This window comes from Scyliorhinus torazame, chromosome 5 (genome assembly GCF_047496885.1).
Source record: "Scyliorhinus torazame isolate Kashiwa2021f chromosome 5, sScyTor2.1, whole genome shotgun sequence".
Lineage (NCBI taxonomy): Eukaryota > Metazoa > Chordata > Chondrichthyes > Carcharhiniformes > Scyliorhinidae > Scyliorhinus > Scyliorhinus torazame.
The window spans coordinates 177,296,879-177,315,219 of NC_092711.1; the positions used below are offsets into that span (position 1 = coordinate 177,296,879).

General features: G+C 46.9%; 1 protein-coding gene and 1 long non-coding RNA gene across 2 annotated transcripts in view; one reads left to right on the top strand and one right to left on the bottom strand.

The window, feature by feature from the left end:
• The window catches only part of LOC140418062 (uncharacterized), a gene marked incomplete at its 5' end in the record, with an annotated part of 122,606 nt that overhangs the window by 38,634 nt on the left and 65,631 nt on the right, over positions 1–18,341 (top strand). The window lies entirely within an intron of this gene.
• Positions 16,660–18,191, bottom strand: LOC140422493 (uncharacterized). Its single transcript, XR_011947486.1, has 2 exons — positions 17,931–18,191; positions 16,660–17,019 (listed from the first exon to the last, which is right to left on the bottom strand). It is a non-coding gene; the product is annotated as an uncharacterized lncRNA (long non-coding RNA).

An 18,341-nucleotide genomic window follows, 5' to 3' on the forward strand; every position in this document is an offset into this window, starting at 1 on the left:
ATCCTTGGATTCTGGAGAAGCACCGGAGGATTGGAAAACTGCCAATGTGACAACCCCCCGATTCAGAATGGGAGGGAGGCAAAAAACGAGACCCTATAGGACGATTAGCCTAACATTTATTGTTGAAAAAAATGTTGGAATCATTTATTAGGCAGTATTAGCAGCACATTGAGAAAATCATAATCTAATCAAGCAGAGTCAGCATGGCTTTGTGAAAGGGAAACCGTGTCTGACTAATTTATCAGAGTGTTTCGAGGACGTTTCAACCAGAGTGGATAGAGGGGGACTGGTAGATGTGTTGTATTTAAACTTCAGAAGGCCTTTGACAAGGTACCTCACAAAACGTTAAGTCATGAGATAAGAACCCATGGAGTTGGAGGTAGTATATTGACATGGATAGAGAATTGACTAATGAGCAGGAAACAGCGAGTGGGGATAAGGGGTTCTTTTTCAGGTTGGTGACCTGTAACCAGTGGGGTTCCACAGGGGTCAGTGCTGGGATCGCAACTGTGTACAATTTATATTAATGACTTGGAGGAAGGAAGCGAACGTACTGTGCCCAAATTTGAAGACAACACAAAAATAGGTGGAAAGGCAAGTTGCGAGCGGGATACGAACAGTTTTCAAAGAGATATTGATAGGTTAAGCAAGTGGACAAAAAGTTGCCACATGGAGCATAATGTGGGAAAATGTGAAGTTCATTTTGGAAGGGAGAACAAAAGAACAGTATTATTTAAATGGAGAAAAACTGCAGAAAGCTGCAACACAAAGGGATTTGGGGGACTTCTGCACGAAACACAGAAAGCTAGCAGACAGGTGCAGCAGGTATTCAGGAAGGCTAATGGAATGTTGGCCCTGATTCCAAGGGGGTTGGAGTATAAGAGTCGGGAAGTCTTGCTGCAGCTGTACAAGGTGCTGGTGAGACCACATCTGGAGAACTGAAAGCAGTTTTGGTCCCCTTATTTAAGGAAAGATGTTACTTCATTGGAGGAGGTTTAGAGAAGGTTCACTAGGATGATCCCAGGTATGGAGGGATTGTCTTAGGAGCAAAGGTTAAACAGGTTGAGACTCTACTCATTGGAATTTAGAAGAATGAGAGGTGATCTCATTGAAACATACAGGATTCTTAAGGAGCTTCACAGGGTAAATGCTGAGAGGATGTTTCCCTTCATGGGAGAGTCTAGGACCAGAGGGCATCCTCTCAGAATAAAGAGGAGCCAAATTAAGACTGAGATGAGGAGGAAAGTCTTCTGAGAGTCTTTAAAACTGAGAGTTGAGGGGACAGAGTCCTTGTGTATACTTCAGGCCAAGATAGATTTTTGGTCAGTGAGGGAACCAAGAATTACAGCGAAAGGGCAGGAAAGTGAACGTGAAAAATTTCAGATCAGCTGTGATCCGATTGAAAGATGGGCCAGGCTGGAAGGACCGAATGGCCTACTCCTGTTCCTATTACGTCTGGTCTTAGTATGGTCTTATTCCCGCCTACCCTCCCTATTATCTTTCACCCCCTTGCTTTTCAAGAATCTATCCAGCCTGCCTTCAAAATATTCAAAGTCTCTGCTTCCACTGCCCTTTGAGGAAGAGAGTTCCAAAGACTCCAAACCCTCTGCCTTAAATGGGCAAGTTGTTACTTTTAAAGTGACTTCGATTTCTAGATCCTCCCACAAGAGGAAACATCCTTTCCACATCCACCCTGTCAAGGCCCCTCAGAATCTTATACGGTTCAATCAAGTCACCTAAACTCCATCGGACACAAGCCCAGCCTGCTCAATCATTCCTCATAAGACCAGCCTCCAATTCCAGGTATGAGTCCAGTAAACCTTCTCTGAACTGCTTCCAACACATTTACATCATTCATTAAATGAGAACAATACTGTACCCAGTGCTCCAGATGTGGTCTTACCAATGTCCTGTATAACTGAAGCATAACCTCCCTACTTTTGTATTCAATAAACAATAACTTTCTATTAGCTTTCCTAATTACTTGCTGTACCTGTATACTCGCCTTTTGTGATTCATGCTCTTGGACACCCAGATCCCTCTGAATCTCAGAGCTCTGCAATCTCTCACCATTTAGATAATAAGCTTTTTATTCTTCAGGCCAACATGGACAATCACACATTTTCCCACATTATTCTCCATTTGGCAGATCTTTTTCCGCTCATTTAAAATATACCTTTTTAACCTCCTATCTCCTCTTCACAATTTACTTTCCTGCTTATCATTGTACCATTGGAACATAGGAGCAGGAGTTGGCCATTCAGCCCATCGCGCCTGCTCCACCATTCAGTACGATCATAGCTGATCATCCACTTCAATGCCTTTTTCCCCACATTATCCCCATATCCCTTTGTGTTATTGGGATTTGGAAATCTGTCAGTCTCTGCTTTAAACATACTCAATGACTGAGCTTCCACAGCCCTCTGGGGTAGAGAATTCCAAACATTTACAACTTGTAGATCTCTGTAGATCAAACCATTGCCCCGTTCTATCCCCATATCCCTGTCAGTTTATTTCCCTCAAAAGCTCATCCAATTTCCCTTTGGGAAACATTCCAAAATCTCTGCTTCTACCCGCATCGTAGGAAGTGGCTTCCAGGTTTTTCCCTTGTTCTTCAAATGCAAAAGAGTCTCAGAGAGCACAGAAAGAGGCCATTCTGTCCATCGTTCCCATGCTAGCTCTTTGAATGAACTATCTAATTCGTCCCATCGCCCGGCAAGTTTCTTTTCCTACAGAATCTGTCCAGTTCCCTTTTGAAAGTTACAGTTGAATTTACTTCCTGCACCTTTGTCAGGCAGTGAATTCCAACAACTCGTTCTGTTTTAAATCTAATAATTTCACAATACGCTGTGTTTGGATTTTCACAGGGGATTTGAAATGGAGAGAAAGACATGGTTGTTGCACAAAATCAAGACTCCGTCTTTATGAATGATCTTCATGAATGGGCAGAGCGTGAAATACCCAGGTTTGCGGTGCCAAGGTGCCAGTCTGGCAGTGCCAAGGTGTACACGTTCCAGGGGCTTGGCCAGGGGGGCCACCCTGCCCTATCCCAGACCACTCAGGGGCCTCCAATGGCCCGGAAACCCCTCTGGTACCATGATGCCTGGCCCATGTCTGTGTGGGGCCAATACTCATCGGCGTCCATGTGACCGACTGGGGAGTCGCTTAAATCAAGCCTTTAGATAGGGGGTCCTTCCCGTTAACGGGATGGAGATTGGCCTTAATCCGGCCAGTGGGAATAGGCCGGTTAGATCGGAAACCGATTGGCGCTTGGTGCCCAATTTCGGCTCTCCTGTGATCTAACTGGCGCACTTGGATTCGCGCCTTGCGCATCGTGGCCATTAGATCGTGCCCTGATTCTCATTTGCTGTAAAAATGTCAAAGGATAATTGCTGTGTATAAAGAAAGTGCAATGTGGATAAATGTACTGACAAGAGAGACCTTCAAACTCTGATTAGTCTCAACATTTGAAACTGTATGAATAAGGGATTGTATGGAATCAGATAAAGGGATAGTATGAAACAGTTCTATTGTATTCCTGTCTGAGATAATGAGAGAAGGTGGAGTCAATAATTGGGGATCCTTAAATTAATCTAGTGTCCAAATTGGCCAATTGTCATGTTACAACAGACCCAACTCTGACGTGAGGTAATGGTCACTTTGGGGATAAAAGTAGAGGTTCTGAAGGTCTTCCTTGCTGGCCAAGTACTGAAGACTCCCGAGGCCGAGTTCCAAGGAAATTATTGTCAAAGAAGGAGCCAGAGTCCCGAGGCTGAATTCCACAAGAATTACTGTCAAAGAAAGAGCCAGAGAGGGTTACGCTTCTGCAGACTGATCACCCACATGAAGTTGTAAAAGTCAATGTCTTAAAGTTATTCAGTAAACCTTTTTCATTTAATAAACTTATTTTTAAATTTACTATCCAGAGAATTCTGCCTTTGTCTTAATTGGTTAAAGTATTGTCTGAACCAAAGTGAATTTATTAAATGGTAAGTTGGGTGTGGCTGAAGACAATTGAGTTACAGATAACAAGATCAGATAACTTAAATCTTCAATTTAAAACCTTGCATTTGTATAGCACCTTTCACGCCCACAGAATGTTCCAAAGTGCTTTACAACCAATGAAGTACTTTTGAAGTGTAGTCACTGTTGTAATGTAGGAAACACAGCAGCCAATTTACACACAGCAAGATCCCACACACAGCAATGTGATAATGAGCAGATGATCTGTTTTTAGTGATGTTGATTGAGGGATAAATATTGACCGGGACACCGGGGATAACTCCCCTGCTCTTCTTCAAAATAGTGGCTGTGGGAACTTTTACGCCCACCTGAGAGAGGCAGACAGGGCCTCAGTTTAACATCTTATTTGAAAGAAGGCTGTTCTGACAGTGCAGCATTCCCTCAGTGCTGGGACGAGGAATGTTGGATGTGTTTTTTGTCCACAGGTACCTGAACCCACAACCTTCTGACCCAGAGGTGAGAGAGCTGCCCACTGAGCCAAAGCCAACACTATCGACAATACAAAGTTAGAAAGGGAAAGTTACCCTTTAAAACCCCCACCTTTTGCCTCAAGTGCCTAAATCTAATAATAAAAACCCCAGTATAAATAACATGTTTGACTGATAACTGTTCAAGTGTTGATTTAGAGACACAAGTTTTAACTTCCCATTTGAGCCTCAGGCACTTCTCTGTGTCTATTGCTCATGTCAATGACATGAAGGTGACGGCGCTGTGGGCTGAATTGGATTGGATTGGATTTGTTTATTGTCACGTGTACCGAGGTACAGTGATAAGTATTTTTCTGCGAGCAGCTCAACAGATCATTAAATACATGGGAAGAAAAGAAAATACATAATAGGGCAACACAAGGTATACAATGTAACTACATAAGCACCGGCATCGGATGAAGCATACAGGGTGTAATGTTAATGAGGTCAGTCCATAAGAGGGTCATTTAGGAGTCTGGTAACAGCGGGGAAGAAGCTGTTTTTGAGTCTATTCGTGCGTGTTCTCAGACTTCTGTATCTCCTGCCCGATTTAGCTGAGAATAGCGGGGCCTGCGCACCAGTTGGGAAACTGCCATGGGCGTCGCACTAATAGAGAGACAGCAAGGTGCTGATGGACTGACTGGGAAATGGGCCTCCAACCAATTGTTGTATCGGTCACTCAGAGCTAAAGAGAAATTTGTCCCTTTAAATACATATGCAGGGAAGAGGCTGCAATAAAATCTATCCCTTTTAACCTGTACAAAAACAGGAGACCTCAGATTCACAGGCTGCAGGAGGAGTCCATTCAGCCCATCGTGTGCCTGCTAGCTCTTTGAGAGGACTCTCCGATTCATCCAACTGCTCTGCCCTTTCCCCACAGCCCTGCAAATTCTTCCCTTTCAAGTATTTACCATTTGGAAAGATACTATTGAATCTGCTTTCAGGCAGATCAGAACCATTCACTGTGTCAAAAAATAAAATTCCCCTCTGGCTCCTTTGCCAATTACCTTAGAGGGACTCACTTTCTGTTAAAGAGCCTGTCAACCCCTCGCACCCACTTTCCCTAAAGTGCATCAATCTAATGAAAAGTTCAGAAAAATCAAATATTTTTACTGATAAAAGTTTATTAATGAAGCAGAACATGGTTAAAAATACAGAAAATGATTTGATGATCAAAGACAACCAGAGTAAAAGGATGTTCACAATGTTCTGGATACAAATAGTTTCTCTTTAATTTATCTGTAGCCTGTTCCCTGCCTTCTTTTTCAAAAAAAAATCTTTTTATTGGCATTTTCAATATTGTATACATTGCCTTTCGTTGTCATTTATTGTACAGTCACAAAGGTTTCTTCTTAGGTTTCTCTATTTACAGTCTGTCGCTGTCTTGCTCAGCATACAATCCTCCTTATCCACCCCCGCCCCCCCCCCCCCCAGCTCCTCTCTCCCTGACTCCCCCTCCCTCCCAGCTCCTCTCTCCCTCACCCCCCCCCCCTTCTTCACTGCTACCGCACATTCTTTCTTGCTGGGTTTTGCTCCCTTACCTTGCACCCCACCCCACCCCACCCTGGCCCTTCCTCGCTTTCCTCTTTTTTTTCTTCTGGATATTTCTCCCTGGCTACTGGCTATTTATCTATTTATGTGTTGGCTGCAAACAGGTCTCGGAACAGTCGGGTGAATGGCTCCCATGTTTTGTGGAATTCCTCTTCTGACCCACGGATGGTGAATTTGATTTTCTCCATTTGGAGAGATTCCGATAGGTCGGACAGCCAGTCTGCAGCTTTGGGTGGTGCTGCTGACCACCAGCCGAACAGGATTCTCCGGCGGGCGATCAGGGAGGCAAAGGCAAGGATGTCTGCCCTCCTCCCCAGGAATAGACCTAGCTGGTCTGATACTCCAAAAACCGCCACTTTCGGGCATGGCTCCACCCTCATCCCCACCACTTTGGACATTGCCTCGAAGAAGGCTGCCCAGTACCCAACAAGTCTGGGGCAAGACCAGAACATGTGGGTGCGGTTGGCCGGGCCTCCTTGGCACTGTTCACATCTATTCTCCACCTCCGGGAAGAACCTGCTCATTCAGTTTCTGGTCAAGGGGGCTCTATGTACCACTTTTAGCTGCGTTAGGTTGAGCCTCGCGCATGTGGAGGTAGAGTTGACTCTGTGCAGTGCTTCCCTCTGCAGCCAGTAGATGCTGGGAGAGGCTTCCCCCAGGCTTCCCGCCTCATGAGATCTAACCGGATCTCGCAAGGCATCGCGATCAGGATCCCGCCCACAATGGGCGGGATCGAGCCTCGCACACTTATCTGGGTTTAAAACCCAGGATCTATCAGCTCCCAGCATCTACCGGCGTCACCAGGGAAACCCCAGGCAGGCGCTGTTCAGTACTGGTCCACACAGACATGGAAGGCCTGAAAATGGAGGTCCTCGGTAACCCCACAGTGGGGGTCCTCACTTGGGAGGGTGTAGGATAACAGCAAGTGTGTGGGAAGTGACATTGCTCGTGGGTGGGGGTGTGGGAACCTTCAAGCACAGATCGGGGCATCTTTTCTTTTTTTCTTCAATAAATTTAAAGTATCCAAATCAATTTTGTTTTCCAATTAAGGGGCAATTTAGCGTGGCCAATCCACCTACCTTGCACATCCTTGGGTTGTGGGGTGAGACTCATGTAGACACGCGGAGAATGTGCAAACTCCACACGGACAGTGACCCGGGGCCGGGATCGAACCCGGGTCCTGAGCACCGTGAGGCGGCAGTGCTAACCATTGCACCACTTACTCAGGGCCACCCTTTCCAAACGGTGGGCCGAGCTGTGCGAAGCCGGTCTGACCGGCGAGTTCAGCTCCCCAGTGATGAAGATAATTCTCAGTGTGGGCCTGACCAGGGAGAAATTCCCCAGGGCCCAAAAAAGTGACTAAATGTGGTTAAATAGCGGCGGAGAACTCGCCAACAGAGTCAGGGAGAAACTCACAACTAACTGGCCACAAATAACACTTTGAAACTTTTCCATGAGATCACGCCCTCTCCTTCTCTCTCCACAGATGCTGCCAGACCTGCTGTATTTTTCCAGTTCTTTCTGTATTTATGTTATATCTGTCTGTTCGGGGGGGGGGGGGAAATATTTACTATCCAGAATAAAATAAATGTCCTTCCTCAGCTTTTGTGGATCATTTCAGTGGAAATGTGCTCTCCCAGGCTCAAAGAGCATCAGCCCACTGGAAGCAAAGTTGTGAGACCGGCCAGTCCAACAGAAAGAAACCCACCGACCCTCCCATTATGAACATGGTTCAGTCCTGGATGTGATTAACAGCAGCAATAACAGCAGAATCTAACTCCTCCAATGAATCATTGAATCAGACAGTGACCCAAGCCGGGAATCGAACCTGAGACTCTGGAGCTGTGAAGCAACTGTGCTAACCACTCTGCTACTGTGCTGCCCGGTTCACAATAACTTGTGAACTTGCTGGTGTCTCAGCAGACTGGATAACTGGGTGAATCCCTTCCCACACTGAGAGCAGGTGAATGGCTTCTCCCCAGTGTGAACTCGCTGGTGTGTCTGCAGGCTGGATAACTGAGTGAATCTCTTTCCACACTGGGAGCAGGTGAATGGCCTCTGCCCAGTGTGAACCCGTTGGTGTTGCTGCAGTGTGGATGACATTTTAAACCTCTTTGTGCAGAGAGAACAGCTGAACGGTCTCTCCTCAGTGTGAATGCGCTGGTGGGCTACCAGTTCCCGAGAACTTTTGAAGCCACTCCCGCAGTCAGAGCATTTAAAGGGTCTCTCATTGGTGTGGGTGACATGGTGTGTCTGCAGGTGGGATAACTGAGTGAATCCTTTCTCACACAGAGCAGGTGAACGGCCTCTCCCCAGTGTGAACTCGGCAATGTCTCTGCAGTTGGGATGAATCACTGAATCCCTTACCACATACAGGGCAGGTCAATGGCCTATGCCCAGTGTGGACTTGCTGGTGTACCCGCATGTTTGATGATGTTTTAAATTTTTTGGTGCAGTGAGAGCAGCTGAACGGTCTCTCCTCAGTGTGAATGCGCTGGTGAATCATCAGATCTGCAGCACTTTTGAACCCACTCCCGCAGTCAGAGCATTTAAAGGGTCTCTCATTGGTGTGAGTGACATTGTGTCTCAGCAGGTTGGATGACTGAGTTAGTCTCTTCCCACAAACGGTGCAGGTGAATGGCTTCTCGCCGGTATGAACTCGCTGATGTCTCAGCAGGCTAGATGACTGAGTGAATCCCCTCCAACACACAGAGCAGGTGAATGGGCTCTTCCTGGAGTGAACTCTCTGGTATGTCAGCAGGTTGGTTAATTGAGAGAATCCCTTCCCCACACACTGCAGGCAAACGGCCTCTCCCCAGAGTGAACTCGCTGGTGTGTCAGCAGGTGGGATGAATGACTGAATCCCTTCCCACACACAGAGCAGGTGAACGGTCTCCCCCCGGTGTGAACACGTCGATGTGTTTCCAGCACCGATGGGTAGCAGAATCCCTTCCCACAGTCCCAACATTTCCACGGTTTCTTCATGATCGATGATATCTTCAGGTTTGATGATCAGCTGAGTTATCCACACTGAACGTGAGTACGGTTTCTCCCCACTGTGAATGGTGCAATGTTTTTTCAGGCTGTGTAACTGGTTAAAGCTCTTTCCACAGTCTTGGTAGTTTTGGGTCTTGGTAGTTTTTTCTGGTCAGGCTGATGTTTAAAGCCTTTTGAAGAAGACAGAACAGTAAAAACATTTTTCCTTCTAGATTGAAAGGCCAATGATAATCATGTCCTGATCATAGAGAATTTACAGTGCAGAAGGAGGCCATTCGGCTCATCGAGTCTGCACCGGCCCTGACAAAGAGCACCCTACTGAAGCCCACATATCTACCCTATCCCCGTAACCCCCACAACATTTGTTGGACACTAAGGGCAATTTAGCATGGTCAATCCACCTAACCCGCACATCTTTGGACTGTGGGAGGAAACCGGAGCACCCGGAGGCAACCCACGCAGACACGGGGAGAACGTGCAGACTCCGCACAGATAGTGACCCAGCCGGGAATCGAACCTGGGATCCTGGAGCTGTGAACCAACTGTGCTAACCACTATGCTACAGTGCTGCCCCAAATGAATCAAGTGGCTCTGTCAGATCATGATCTGAGATTTAATTTGAGATTTCTGTCTGCAAATCCTCACTTTCTGATGTCCTGTAAAATGAGTTTACAAACGTCATCACTACAGGATAGAAATAAAGAACAGATCATTCTAGTTTCGGTGGAATATTTTTTCCTCTGTTGTTCCCCAAAAGCTGTAAATTCCTGCCTCAGGTTGGTGGTAGCAGTGATTTAAAAAATTTGGAGTATCCAATTCATTTTTTTCCAATTAGGGGGTAAATTAGCGTGGCCAATTCACCTACCTGCACATCTTTTTGGGTGTGGGGGTGAGACCTACACACACACAGGGAGAATGTCTGTCTGGAATTTGCACAATGATCTGGGTGCTCGGCACCGTGAAGCAGCAGTGCTAACCACTATGCCACCGTGCCGCCCTGATGGTAGCAGAGATGATTAACAATTTCAAAAGGAAATTGAATGGGTACATGAAGGAAATAAACTTTCTGGGGAACAGAGATATTGAGGGGAAATGGGATTGAATGTATCGGTCTACAGAATCGGAATGGACAAGTTACTGAATGGACCTGTTCTATGCCGTAATGACTTTGGGCAGGATCCTCCATGTCGCCGGCAGCGCACTCACGCCCACGGATTACCCAATGGCGTGGGGGTGCTCACAATGGGAAACCCCATCGACCGTCAGCCGGGACAGAGCATCCCGCTGCTGGCGGGGGAGCGCGACACCAGAAAATGGGTGTAGCGGGACAGAGAATGCAGCCTCTTTGTCTGGAAATATATAACATAGCTTCAGTACTATATTACAAGACTAGAAATAGTAATAAATATACGTTATTACAGAATCAAACAAATACATTTAATCTGTACCATAACACTAGACATATCTCTGTCTGATATTAATTTACTGTTGCCCTAAATGTCAGCCACCTTCTGGGAAAAGCAGCCCTTTAATTGTGAACATTAGGAAAGTGACCGTCCTTTTAGCCAGACAAATAAATGTGTCAAGCTGAGGGAGCAAAGGATGTCAATGTCTTTAAGAGAGAGAGAGACCTGGGCCAAGCTTTGCAGAGTCTGCACCCTTCCTGGATTCACTTCCTTTCCCTTTAGTTGCTGCAAGTGACCAATTGAAGGTGAGAATTAGAAAATAAATGGAAAGGGGGAGAAAAGAAAGTGTTTTACTCACAGATGTTGGAGATAGGAGGAGGTTTCAGTCTGTGTGAAGCTCAATGTTCGTCCGCACAAAGCCCGCGCTCTGATTGGTTGGAGGACCAAAGTCCTTCCGGTTCGTTAACTCTTTCCATTGGTCAACACTTCAGTCGGAAGTCAGAGGGCGGGCTCTTTCTGCACATGCGCAGCTCACCTCGCCTTCGGACATGCGTAGTCCCGGGCCACACGTCCGCGCGGTCGATAGAGCGGTTTTCCGGGCGCGATGGAATGTGGGAGTTCCGACCGCCATTACTCATCCTGAGCCCAGTCTCCAAACTCCAGGGACTGGGATGGAAGGAGGGGGAGGGTGACATGTGGGTAGTCGCTGGATTTGATTGAACAAAGAACAAAACAGCACAGGAACAGGCCTTTCGGCCCTCCAAGCCTGTACCGGTCATGATACCAACCTTTGCCAAAACCCTCAGCACTTCCTTGTGCCGTATCCCTCTGAACGTCTTCAGGTGTAAAGATTTAAATATCTGGATGACGTGTTGGCGAGGACAATAGATGAGGGTGAAACTGAATCTGAGTGTCAGCACCTTCAGGGGAGCAGAATTGGGGAGAAACAGGAGGTGGATATTGGAATGAATTAGTGTTACAATGAGAATGTGTGGGGTCAGAGATTTATAGTTTGAGAGGGAGATGAATGTTTTATGCCAACGGACAGTTTTCTACCCTTTACTTAGAATGATTTAATAGAGTGCATATGCAGACAGGAACCACAAACCAAACATCAAGTCACAATTCGATGGAGTCATTCAATTCAAGAGGACCTGGATATTATTGGCCTTTGTGGAAGGTAAAATGTTTGTCTGCTGTATCTGTGGTAAAGGCTTCAGCTGTCGGTCTGTGGCTTCAACTAATCATCCAGTTTAGTGATGGACAACTGTAATCTGACTGGAACAGAACAATATCTTTTTTAAAAGTATTTTATTCCACAAACTTTCAACATTTTTACAGTTTACTACAACCCCACAAACGCCCTAACCCACCAAGGCCCAGGTCGTCCCCCTCTCCCCAATCCTCCCTCAGCAATCATCGGTAAACAACTCCGCAAAATACAAATTCAGCAAACCCCAACAAGTGTAGAACACCCCCTTTAGAGCAAATTTCACTTTTTCCAGGGTCAAAAACTCCAACAGGTTTCCCCACCATTCCAAGGCACAGGTTGGAGAAGCTAACATCCACCCAAACAAACCCCACCTGTGAGTGAAGGCCAAAACACCTGCCCCAGCACCCGCCAGCAGCTCCGACCAGCCCGACACCCCAAATATGGTTTCTAGGGGACCGGGCTCCATGTCCACACGTAGAACCCCCTAAATGGTGCTGAACACCATCCTCCAAAACCTTTCCAGCTTCATGCAGGACCAAACCATATGCACATGGTCTGCAGGGCACCTCCCACATCGCTCACAGACATCCTCCACCTCTTCAAACAGTCAGCTCATCCTAGATTTTGTAAGGTGCGCCAGATACAATATCTTCAGCTGTAAAGGCCCCAGCCTTGCGCATGAAGCCAAGCCATTTACCCTCAGCAACAAGTCATCTGCATATAAGGACACCCTATGCACCATCCCCCCTCCTCATTATCCCCTTCCACAACTTTGAACTCCTCAGCGCAATGGCCAAGGACACTCTAGTCAATACAAACAGAAGGGGGGACATGAGGTATCCTGCCTCGTACCATAGTGCAATGCACAGTACCCTGAATTCATATTATTCATGCACACACTCACCATCGGCTCCCTATATAACAGCTGCACCCAAGCCACAAACTTCAGTCCAATCCCAAATTTCTCCAATACCACCATCAAATAACTGCACGCCATCCGATGAAACACTTTCTCCGCATCTAATGCCACCACCACCTTCGTCTCGCTTCCCTCTGCCGGAGAAAGCACCACATTCAACAGCCTCGTCACATTCGAGGACAACTGTCTGTCTTTTAGAAACCCCATCTGATCCTTCACAACCACCTTCGGCAGGCATCCCTCCAATATTAATGCCAATCGCTTAGCCTAAATTTTGATGTCTACATTCAGCAGAGGTATGGACCTGTACAACCCACATTTCACTGGATCCTTGCCCTTCTTAAGCAACAATGAGATATAGGCCGACACCATCGTTTGCGGCAAGGCACCACTGTCCATTGCGTCCTTGAATATTCCCACCATCAACTGCACCAGCCTATCCTTAATCTTTTATAAAATTCAACTAGGAACTCAACTGGTCCTGCTGCCTTCCCTGCCTGCATCCTCCCAATCGCTACCTTCACCTCCTCTGCCTCCATCTGCTCCTCAAACCCTGGGCAATCTAACCCATCCAGAAACTCCATCATCTGCTCCTCCTCTGGTGCCTCTGACTTATAGAAGTCCCGATAGAACTCCTCAAACACCTTATTAATCTGTTCTGGAGCCACCACCAGCTTCCCCGTCCTGTCCCACACCGGAACCATCTCCCTTGCCGTGGCCTCCCCACGGAGCTGAACTACCAACATACACTCTGCCTTCTCCCCATACTCATAGACAGCCCCCTCTCGCTCTTCTCGGCTAATGCATCTTTTTCCCTGTGAACAACAGGTCAAACCTCGCCTGCAACTCCGTCCTCTTTGCCAGGAGCCCCGGGTCCCCCGCTTACCTCTCATCCATCTCCAAAAATCTCTTCTATCAGTTGTTGGCGTTCCTCCCTCTCCTTCCTATCCACCTTGGCCTTAAACGGGATCACCTCCCCCCTCACCACCACATTCAGAGTCTCCCAAACCACCGATGTGAAACCTCCATTGTGCAATTGAACCTCACATACTCCTCAATCACCATCCCTATCTTGTCACAGAAGCTCCGATCCACCAACAACCTCACATCCATCCTCCACCCTGGCTATTAACTCATCGGTATCCAGATCTGGGATGGCACCCAGCGCTCGCTTCACACACCTCGCATCATCCCAATTGGGATAATATACACTTACCAGCTCCCCTCCAACGCACCCATCACTATTGCGTACCTGTCCCCTGGTCCGCCACCACCTTCTCCATCTGAAACCTCACCCCCATGCCCACCAAGATCATCACCCACCGAGCCCCACTCTCAAAAGTTGCCTCCTTTACCAGTTCTGCAGGTCCCCTACCTTAGCTCTGAGCCTTTCGTTGACCTCCGTCACCCTCCACAGCTCCTCACCCATTGAGGTGAACTGGTCACTGTGTTGCGACAGTGTCTCCTCCACCCCCTTCAACTTCTGTCCTTGCTCCCGCACCTTGACCGATGTCTTCATCTCTGCAGCCTTTACCAGGGCAATCGCATCCTCCACCCACTCTAAAGTGAAGCCGTCATCTCCCTCCGAAGCACCTTTCAATGCTTGGCAAACAGCCTTTCAAACTCCACTGTAGTGATAAGACCTTGTTTGTGCTAAAATGACTGATTGCAGGCATGATGGGAAGGTTTTGGTCAACTTGAAATGAGGCCTCTTATCTTTTGACTGGTGACCTATTTAGAGTCTGCAATGCACTGATGGAAAAGATTGTGAAATGCTGAGCAGAACATGAGTTGACACTTTTAACCACAATGTCTGAAGAATGGATCAATGGATAGAAGAAAGATGTCATTCAACAGTTTGAAGTAGAGTAAATATGACCTGTCTGGGACACGGGTCAGAAGGAGAATAAGAACCAAGCCTCGAAGATTCCGTTTCAGCGACGACCAAGGATCAACCGGGACAAATGGGTGAGGCTCAGAGAATAGGACAGACCTCCGAGAGGAATGTGGCCAATTCAGTTCAAAGGGGTAATATCTACTTATGTCTGAAGCTCTGACATCACCTCGGTCAGAGTTTCCCCGGTGAGGGGAGCGGCCCCACCCGACGACCCAGCCCCCGTCATCTTCCTTCCTGCAGGACTCACAGCAGCACTCGCCGGCGGACCTTCGCTCGCCCCCTTCTTTCCAGCACCTTTCCTCTGGGACTTTGTCAGCCTCCTTATGACTTCCCTCAACAACTCATCTAAAAAGTACCCGAAACTGGACATAAAAGTCCAAAATCTGAGCCTCTCGCAGGAGCCACCTTACGTGTGACATCCACCGACATGTTGTCCCCGGAATGAATAATATCAATATAACACCAGCATCTCCATATTAACGACAGGCCATTCATCTGCTCTGTCTGTGGACAGAGCTTCTCTCAGTCAGGCAGCCTGCTGGCACTAGGGAGAGGAAATTGAAAAATGTTCCAGGAGTGGGATGGAATTCAGCCAATCCGCCAGCTTGTTGACACACCAGCGAGTTCAAACTGGGGAGCTGCTGTTTCCATGTTCTCTGTGCGGATAGAGAGTCACCCACTCATCCCACTTCCTGACACACCAGCGACTTCATGTTTGACTGCAGGGGTTGGACTCGGCTGAGGGGAATATTCAGTCTATCTGAGCCTGTCAGAATTACACACAACTCAATTCAATCTCCCCTCAGCCTCCTCTGTTCCAATGGGAACAACCCCAGCCTCTCCAATCTTTCCTCATAGTTAAAATTCTCCATCCTGGGTAACATCATCATAAATCCCCTCTGCAGCCTCTCTCGTGTGATCACATCCTTCCTGTAATGTGGTGACCAGAACTGTGGTCTAATTGGTGTTTTATACAGTTCCAGCACAATCTCCCTGTTCTTATATTCTTGGCCCTCGGCTACCAAAGGAAACTATCCCACCTGCCTTCCTTTTTTAAAATATAAATGTCAAGTACCCAATTAATTTTTTCCAATTACGGGGCAATTTATTGTGGCCAATCCATCTACCCTGTGCATCTTTGGGTTGTGGGGGCAAAACCCACGCAAACAAGGATGAATTTCATTTCATTTTTCATTTTCATTTCATTTCATGTGCAAACTCTACACAGACAGTGACCCAGAGCTGGGATCAAACCTGGAACATTGGTGCCGTGAGGCAGCAATGCTAATCACTGTGCTGCCCCTACCTGCTTTCCTAAGCACTGAAGAGAGAGAGAGAGGCAGCTGAGAAAGACGGGGATAGAGAGGCAGCAGAGGGAGAGAGAGGCACCAAAGAGAATAGAGGAGCACCAGAGACTGAGACAGGAGAGAGAGATCAGAGAGACAGAGGGCAAGAGGGGCAGCAGAGGGAGAGAGAGGCGCGCCACAGACTGAAAGAGGCAGGAGAGGGAGAGAGAGGAGAGAAGAGAGAGAGAGAGAGCGAGAGGCACCCTAGTCAGTAACAAAAATAAGTAATGAAATTGAGTTCAGACAGAGATCTGCATGAACTGACACCACTTTGTTCACAGATTAACAGAGTAATCACTATACTTGAATCAATGTTATTCACTTCTGGAATTGAATGAATTCAGGGTCAGATTAACTATATCACCCCCAGTATCAGATAGGTCTGTTTAATACAGAACAGGGTTAAACCCAGTGTCCAATATTACAGGTCTCTGTGGCTGTTGGACGCCTGGTTTCACTGTACAGCTGACAAGTCCACAGCTTCAGTGAACTCATCTACCCAGGGTCTGTTTCTAAACCCTCATCACAACATATTACCTGGTTAGCTATTGTATATATCATCATGGTCGGACAGCTCACACAAAGCTCAACCAGAAACTATGGTTCTTCTTTCTACTGATTCCAGCTCTGACAAGGGGTCACAGCATCTCCAGCCGTCAGCTCTGTTACTAGGCTGTCATTGACATGAGCAACAGAGAGACAGCAAGTTACCTGAGGCTTAAATGGGAAGTTGAAACTTGTGACTCAAGACCAACTGTGTAAGATCTCTGAAAAGATCAGGAATTTTAAAAGATAAATTCTAAACCCAGTGAATAAATTAATGAGTCATAAGACAAAAACTTCAGGTTTTATGACTTTTACTGCAACAAACAAACTAGAAGCAACAATGCCTAAACATTATTTTTAATGTTGAACTATAAATAGAACGTTGCCCTTTTACTATTAAGACAATCAAAAATCACACTCCATGGTTACGTCGCTGAAGTTGTCTCTCAATTCTCCTGGAACCAGCCCAATGTGATTCTTCATTCCTGTGTTTACTTCCATTCTGTTCCTTTGCCTGACTGTCAAACCTTCACCCCAGAAATGTCCTTTGCAGTGATGGTTCTCCTGATGATATTCAGGTCCCGATAAACCATGTGACTATTCCAAATCCTGAAGTGGCGTTAGGTTTTTTTCTGAAAATCTTCATCTAATATCCTGAAAAATAATTTACAAATGGAAATTGAGAACAGGCAATTCTAGTTCCCATCCAACACACTCTTCCTCCATTCTCACTCTGTAATATTCACCCTCATAATTCACTAAAGGTGCTGATTCAGGCTGACTGACAGATCCCTGCTCACTGCTTCCCGTCTTGGAGAGGCCTGAAAATCTCCATGCAGACTGCCAGACATAAATATGTCTATATTACTGAACTCAAAATGTGTGGAACATACAGACTAGATTCACTTCCTTTCTTTTCAGTTGCTGCAAGTTACCAATAACCCCTCAGAATGAGAAAAGAAATGGAAAATAGACTTGGAGCGGCTGCTGCCTCTTGTGGGGCATTCCAGAACGAGAGGTAATAGTCTTACGGTAAGCGGTAGCAAATTCAAAACAGTTTTAATTTAAAAATAAATAAATTTAGAGTACCCAATTATTTTTGTTTCCAATAAAGGGGCAATTTAGTGTGTCCAATGCACATCTTTGGGTTGTGGGGGTGAAACCTACGCAGACACAGGGAGAAAGTGCAAATTCCACACAGACAGTGACCCTGGGCCGGGATCAAACCCAGGTCCTCAGCACCGTAGACAGCAGTGCTAACCATTGGGCCACAGTGCTGCCCTATTCAAAACAGAGTTGAGGAAAAACTGCTTCTCCCAAGGGCTGTGAATCTGGAATTCACTACCCCAGAGTGCGGTGGAGCTGGGACAGTGAGTAAATTTAGGAAGGAGTTGGACAGATTTTTAATTGGGTTCAAGGGTTCTGAAGAACTCTCAGGATGGTGGAGTTAAGGCCAGGATGAGATCAGCCATGACCGAATGGCGGAGCAGACTCGATGGGCCAAATGGCCTAATTCTGCTCCTATATCTTAAGAACTTATAAGAGCTAGTGACATCGAAACAAACCTGTTGGACTTTAACCTGGTGTTGTAAGACTTCGTACTGTGCTCACCCCAGTCCAACGCCGGCATCTCCACATTAAGAACTTATGAAAGGGGGAGACATTGATTTGCTCCCAGATGTTGCCCAGAGGAGGAAGTTTTCGTCTGAAACCCATTGTTCAACCTCCATATTGTGACATCACAAAGGAGCTCATCCTCTAAATCAGCCAATAGGAATCAATCCGCTCCGCTGTGACGTCACTGCATTAGTGCGCACGCGCCGGCGCGCGGACACGCGAGCCCCGCCCCCACCCTTTGTTCCCCCTCCTCCAACATATCCTCGAGACGGTTCCAGGCAACCGCCTGACAGTTCCGGCCGTCGGTGATATCCCCATCCCCGGGATTGCGCATGTCTCAGGGAGAGGGGAAGCTGCGC